The sequence below is a fragment of the Drosophila gunungcola genome (assembly GCF_025200985.1).
Source record: "Drosophila gunungcola strain Sukarami chromosome 2R unlocalized genomic scaffold, Dgunungcola_SK_2 000006F, whole genome shotgun sequence".
Lineage (NCBI taxonomy): Eukaryota > Metazoa > Arthropoda > Insecta > Diptera > Drosophilidae > Drosophila > Drosophila gunungcola.
Window position 1 is genome coordinate 141,270 of NW_026453168.1, and position 6,810 is coordinate 148,079.

Consider the following 6,810-nt stretch of genomic DNA (forward strand, 5'->3'; position numbering starts at 1 on the left):
AAACACATTTAAATAATAAATTATTCAAATAAATCAATAAAATCAATGCTCAACCAATCAATTCCTTTTCTTTTTATTTACTTTCCGACAAAAAATGAATTGCTTAATTTAACGAATAGAAATAATTTTAAGAAAGACAATTACTTTATAAAAAAGTACTTTTCTGGGGAAAAAAAAATATATTTTGGTAAAAAAATATCAAAGATTTTATTTAAAAAATTTTAATTTAAGCATATAAAAAAATATCAGGTTCAATATCAGTTTTGTTTTACCTTTTTTTTAATTTTAACATACTTTAGCAGTGTTAAAGCCGTAGAAAAGGTTGATAATGTCGGAACAACAAGGCCTGGGCCCAAAAACAAATCGCCGATAAGTGGAGGCAGTGAAGCTTCGCTAGCTGCACACTGCCAACTGTCGAAGGACCGCCATTAGGCCCACCACTCGGCCAGGACCTGAAATCGCACATTAACAGTCGTAAAACTTATGGCCGAGGCCATTGCCAACTATTAGCCATAATTGGCAGCTGTTTTCTATTCTATTAAATTTTCTACAGTTACATGTTGTACCTACTGCTGAACTTTAATTTGAGAAACAGTACAAATTAGTACAATAACAAACAGTCTGGTTTTCATTCTAATTTGGCCGAAATGGAGTTAGCATTTTTTAGATCCTTCTTATTGATTCCAGTCCCTTTTTGGTTGATTATATTTTCCAAATAGGTTTTGCCAAATTATGGACTTTAAACTAAGTATATTTCTTATCAGCGTCACTAAGCAGTCGATAAACACAACCTTAAAGTGTGAGGCATTGTACTTAAATAGTCTGGCACTAAAAGGATTCTATAAAAAGTGTATAAAATGCTATAGTAGCCCCGTAGATTTGATTTTCCTAGAGAACATCTGTGTTTTTTCCCTCACCGATTACATGGGCTTCAATAAGAAAAACCAGTTGAAAGCAATTTCACTTTTATTATTTAACGAAGTATACACAAAACAAATGTCGGCCAACCCCAGCCACATTTTCATTTATTTCGGCGAACCAATGATAAATGCGAATTTCTTTCTTCGCTTTCGTTTCCATTGAACTGGAAACATTTTGACAGGCGAACGAATGTATAAATTACCGGCAAAATACACTTTAGAGAAGCCAAAGCCAACTCACCTGGCCATGATGTGTCCTTGAAAGCTTTCCCCTTCAATGTGAGTTTGTTTGTCCTTCGTTGCGGTCGCAATTTCAGCTGAAATCAACATGCAGGATGATGATGATGGGGGTGCTCCTGCTCCTGTTTCTGTTCCTGCTCCCGTTCCTGCTCCTTATTCTGGTACCGACTTTGCCCCAATATCCAGATGAACAGCAGCCACTTAGATCGTTTGTCTCTGTCTGGCGAGTTTGTTCCCCTCTTTTTCCCAGCCTCGGATGGTTGATTGAGTTTGAGATTTATGCCTTAAGTGCTGCTGGGGGATTTGTTATCTTGTCCTTTTCGGCCTGGCCTATACGCATATCGTTTGTTTGCCAGCTTTCCTTGCTGTGGCTCTGATTCCGCTGGAAATGGTAGAATAAAAACAGTTTTATAGTTGATGATGATGCAGATGGTGATGATGGCGATGATGCTTTGCGGTTTTCTTTTTGCTTTCAATTTACATAAGCAGCTGCATCATTAATATTGCAAATGTGTGAGTTTGGATACACGGATGAAATTATTGGGAAGATTATAAAACAAAAAAGGTCTTCTTAACTGAAATAATAGTTTAGAGAAGATTTGAGTGTGTCTTAGTTAATTACACATTTATAAAGCTTTTTTAGTAGAATCCAATGCAAAGATAAATAATTATATAAATTTTAAAAAAATTTAACCTTAAATCTAAATTGCTTTGGCCAGAAATATGTTATTATTATTATTATATTTTTTTCATAAATAATTACAGATATTTATGAGAGTGTTTTACAGTGATGCTTTCAAAAAGCTTTTCTTGAAAGACTTCCATTTTTATCCGAGACTGTATTTGTTTGCGTTTTGTGTTTGCTTTGAGCACTTCTGTAATTTCATTTCCATGCTTAACAAATTTAGCTTTCTGCAGACATTTATCATACGCCCTGTGTGCCATGCGTTCTTCACACCATAAATCACTCTCATCTCCCCAACCCCTTCTCCCATTTGGGGATAACCTTCACTAAAAAAAATTACCAAATGCAATTATAATTCGCCATTCAAACAACTTTTAATGCCAACTGACAGCTGCCTAGAGTCGCCCATCGATATCCAACGATGCGAATTAGTTATTTTGTTTTATGTTTTAGTCGAATTTCTTGGGTTGTTGGATGATTGATTGCTGAAGCCGATCGGGTTGCTCAGCAAGTGGAGGATAGCTATTTCCCTGATTGTTCAGTCTGAGTGAATTTTTACCATACAACCAATAAAATCGGGCAGGTTTTTCTTTCAAAATGTCATGTATTGAAATTTGGTAAAATATTTTGATATTTTGGTTTCACTTTGAAAGAATTTAAAACAAGTGTCATTTACAAGAAATGTACTGTTATTAATTATTATTTAAAATATAAATAATGTTTTAGTATTTAAAAGGCGTAAGCTTACAAATTTCAATTTAATTTGTGTTAAAAAAACCTAGCCGTCAACCGATTTCAAGGCAAATCAATGTTAAAACACTCTGGAACCAGAGATGGCCTAACATCAACGAGATATGTACCACATGAAGCCTAAAAAACACTACCATTACCAGAACTCTTTTATGGCCTCCCCGCCCCCTGTTTGTGTCCCTAGAGAATGTTCTCGATAAAGGGGCGGTGGGAGGGGGCGTGTATTATCAGCTGTTTCCCATTATGACTTCAGCGGAAATACACAAGCGAGTGGGAAACAGTCGATGGAAGGCGGAAGCAAAAAAAAACCGCCACTGGCAATGCAAACACAGAAACACACTAAGACTCAAGCACAACATTCGCTTACACACGCAAACCGATAAAAATAAAAACAAAAACCATGGAACGAGAGGCAAAAATTGGAACTAAATGCGTATACGTAATGTGATAGAACCCAGCCCACCACCCTCCCCATTTCCGCCCACCAAAAGGGAACTACGGAGTGATAAAGCAGGGAAAAAACAATGGCGACGTTGACGACGACGTTGGCACTTCTCAAACAAGCCAAAAATAAGGGGCAAGTGTAAGCCGAAGCCCTTTCTGGGTTACTTGTCTACGAAATTTATTGAAACTGGTTAAACCAAACATTGCTAGATATTTGTAAAAAGAGGTTAACTTACGTTTAAAAATAAACTCTAATTCTTTTTGAACTCGAATTTCTTAGTATATTAAACCTGGATTAACCTGAAAATACAAATTTAATGTAGATTGCCTTCTCTTCTTATGACACGAAAATTTATTGAAAATACTGCGAATAATTAATACATTATTAAATAGTAATGTGACTCTTATTTTGAATAAACCAATCAATAAGCCTTGAGTGAATTGATACTTGGTGGTTGTGTTACTATCAAATATTCAGTACAAATCACCTTATTCTGTCGAGGTATAAGTAATGATTGAAATGCACCAATTTGTAATGATTAATTTTATCTTTTAAAAAAAGCATGGGATTTTTCTTAGCACCAAAAGGCTCTTCTTTACTAACAATAATTCACAAGCGACTGAAGAATTCTTATATAATTTCAGTAAGTACAATATGATAGCTTTTCTTTTCTTCTCAAAATAAAAATACTCACGATGAGGGTATAGAAAGCAGAACCGCAGGGAAAAACAATTTTTCGTGAAAAGGCCATGGTGGAAATCGAAAGCCAAGAAAAGCGAAAAACCGAAATACTATATCCACTCACACACAGCTACTTAAGCCCGGACACATCGCACACACTAACATTCACACGAGGGGAATCCTCCTGGCCGCTGCCAGAAATCTAGTGGGAAAGAGACGGGCATATGGAGCGACAGGGACAGAGAAAAACAAACAGTGGGACAGAGCTTGTCACTGTATTTGGCTCGATTTCAATGCACTACCGACTCGGGCATATTAGTATGCAAAACTGATAATCAATAGGCGACGACTCAATGCCCGACGCTCAGTGGAGATTATGGCGCAATTTGCATACGGACATGTGCCAGTCGAAGATGTCGCCATCCCTCTCCCAAATGCCCAGCTTAAATTGCCCTGCTTAAATTGCCCTGCAAATTCCCCCAACAAAGTACAAACTGCATTGATGTCGTTTAATTGAGTCGGGCCATCGCGATTGCCCCACTCATCCGCTAACTAGCAACACTACTAATGTTTAATGTGTGAAGCGCGATTTTTTGCCCCTAATTGAAGGGACACTAGAAAGCTTTTAGTCTAACTAGCCCCGCAGACATGGAATGATAGATCAAAGTTGCGAATGCAGCGGAAAGTGGCTCACAACCTTTAAGAGAATTTTTATAAATCTCTTTAATTTCATTCTCTACTCTACGAAATACCAAATTACGTATTGAAATCACCGATTTTCCAAGCTTAAAAAAACTCATTGAATCCATTTTATGTAACGGAAACAGTAATGTTACCAATGAAACAGTAGTCCTCTAAGAATTAGTTGAAAAAAAAATGAAGATAAAAAAAAACAAACAACAACAAACTGCATAAAAAATGCCACTTCCTTTTCTAGATTATCATAAAATTAATACATATTTTCAATTTAATATTTAATACTCAGAAGCTCAGCTTGTTTTCTCAGAACACTTTTAGAAAAATTGCAAATTATTTATCAACATCTGCTGAAGCCTTATTTCTATTGCTTTCTTAATATTAATGAAATGTTTGTAAGCATATAACATAAATATGAAATGCATTCCGCTTTTGCTACCTTACGACCTTTTCCGTGAAATTTTTCAATAACTCTCTTGGGGTTTTATGGCCGCAATTTGCAATTTATCATCAATTTGATGTGCAAAGGGCCGAACATAAAAGTGGTCCAAATGGTGAATGTAACAAAGGGCAATAAAAGCGGCTATGGCTGATGCTGGGGACCATACTATCCCAGAACCATATCCATAAGCGTTAAGCTTGATTTTCTATTGATTTCTGGTCAGAAGCTTGCATCGTTCACCTGAAATTCTGAGTCAAATGCACCTGCTGCTCTGCACAAAGAAAAATAGGTACATAATACTTCCTAAGTTCAAATATGTATAAGTCTTTAAAGCAGAATGATCTATAATAAAATTCTATAATAAAAATGTATTAATTAGTCTAACAATAAATCAATTTAAATGTTAATTTCATTATCGACAAGCATGCTTTGCTTTTCGCTTTTATTAGACAGGTATTAAAAACAGATTTATGAAAGTAGTTTTCCTTGGTTAAAAACTTAAATTAATTGATTAAGATAATAATATTTAGTTTTATTGCACGAACAGGAGTATTAGGATAATGCTATTTTCTCCGAGTGTTTGTGGGCTGCTCTTCAGGGGAATAACAAAAACTATAGCATACTTATGGGCCGCTTTGAGAGTTGCCATAAGACGCTTAATAACTGTGAGTAGTAGGCGAAGCAGGGGCGGGACTGGAGGGGGCACGGCAAGGACATGGGCGGCGGACTGAGGGTCCTCCGACCGATGTACGTGCCAATGGCCGTAGTCGCAGTAATAAACACACGCACAGCCCAGTTAACACAGAAATATGCCCCAAGTGTCAGGGCGGGCAAAACATGCGATGATGAGTGAGGGCTGGGGAAAGCGAGGAAAGGCCGAAGGAAATGGGAAATGGATTTTCAGTGGCCTTTGCTTTTGTTGTTTTTGTTTGTTCCATTCTTTTTTTTTTTTTTTGTGTTTTATAATTACTCTGATAGAGCTGGTTTTTCTGTGTATGTGTGTTTCTGTGTTATGGTAAGCACACATAACGGTAATTTAATTAACATACATAAACACCAACACTCACAGAAAAAGAGAATGTGGCACACAAAGTAAGGTTAAAGTTAAGGGGGATTTTTTTGAGGCACTTACAAATTGTTTCCACAAACTTTTTAACTTTTTATAATCGATATTTAATATTGGATTTTATGCGCTTTAAATTTGGACATATATTTGTTCGGAAAGCACTTGATAATTTGAATTATTTGCAATAATTTTGATTCATGATTTCATCAACAAGCAGCTCAAACGTATACTATATTTTATTGGGATTTTTAGTATCTAATTTCACTATTTGTTTTTTGGTGTGTTTACTGGTTGATTTTTGGCTTCGATTTATTTATTTTTGTGTCGTTTGCCGCCGGATGTTGCACGTTTTGCCACCACTTTCGCTTCCTGCGTAGCGAGCGATCCAACCGTCGAGAAACGCGTTCCGCAAGCGAATAAACAAAGGCAATTCCACCGCATTTTCCTCGCACTTCCACGGCCAGTGTTGCCGTGCAGCAAGTCCTGCGCAGTGCGAAAACGAGAGACATTTTGGGAATGAACGTGCGAAAAATCGCTCTCCACTTCCATTTCCGCTCTCTCTCTCTTTCAAAGTGCAACCTGCTGACGGAACATCTGTGTTTTTGTTATTATGCGAGAATCGGCAGCAACAGCAACAACTGCAGCCATTCAATTGCAATTGTGGGGACTGAACATACAGGTATTTCAATTATAGTCACTCAAGTGTCGGTGTCACCGAAATAACTGCCGACTAATTGATGGCATACAAAGGGCTTACGGGATTATTCCGATAGGTATTAAAACCAATTTTACAAAGAAAATAATTAAAGTGGGTTACATTTTAAATCATTGTAGTATGAATGGAAATGTTAGGATGCGAATAAGTTTATTGTTTATTTTAATAGT

At 36.6% G+C, this 6,810-nt stretch overlaps 1 protein-coding gene across 1 annotated transcript in view; it reads right to left on the reverse strand.

Moving 5' to 3' along the window:
* The window catches only part of LOC128255188 (uncharacterized), a 61,470-nt gene extending 55,147 nt beyond the window's left edge, over positions 1–6,323 (reverse strand). The window contains 2 exon segments of the mRNA XM_052984749.1: positions 1,162–1,542; positions 5,992–6,323. The gene's annotated coding sequence lies outside the window, so the exon portion shown is untranslated.
* Between the last annotated feature and the right edge of the window lie 487 nt (positions 6,324–6,810).